Here is a 497-nt window from a genome sequence, read left to right as displayed (position 1 = left end):
ATCACCGAGGAGGAAAAAAACGGATAATGGGCCGTGCACACAATAGCTTCATTAAAAAGCATTCAGTGAAGTTTCTCCCAAGACGTCGCCACAAGACGCTCAACACCAAGTCTACTAACACTTGTAGGCCTTTGGCTCTTTTGGCAACTTTACGAACGCTTCTGGTTCCTTGGCAAAATTACATACACTTTACTGAAGTTGCCATTAGCCTTTCGAAAGTTCTTCAGCTTCTGGTGTGGTTGAATCGTCTCGTATAGAAGTAAGGAATTTCCATATATGTAGGCCTATAGACTTTTAACTGGTACCTGTCGTTGTATGTTTGTTACATTTTGCGTCAATATACGAAGTAAAACCTCGAATTCTGTGATTCTACGGAATGAGTATAAAACCAGACATAAGAAAATTTACAGAATTATCTCTCAATATGAACATTTATCGCAGCTTAGGCCAGACATATGTGACAATATCAGAGTGAAAGAATCTTGAAACTGAACGCG

This window comes from Penaeus monodon, chromosome 32 (assembly GCF_015228065.2).
Source record: "Penaeus monodon isolate SGIC_2016 chromosome 32, NSTDA_Pmon_1, whole genome shotgun sequence".
In the NCBI taxonomy this organism is placed as follows: Eukaryota; Metazoa; Arthropoda; class Malacostraca; order Decapoda; family Penaeidae; genus Penaeus; species Penaeus monodon.
The sequence above is the reverse complement of the archived record's forward strand: the minus strand, read 5'-3'. Positions refer to the sequence as shown.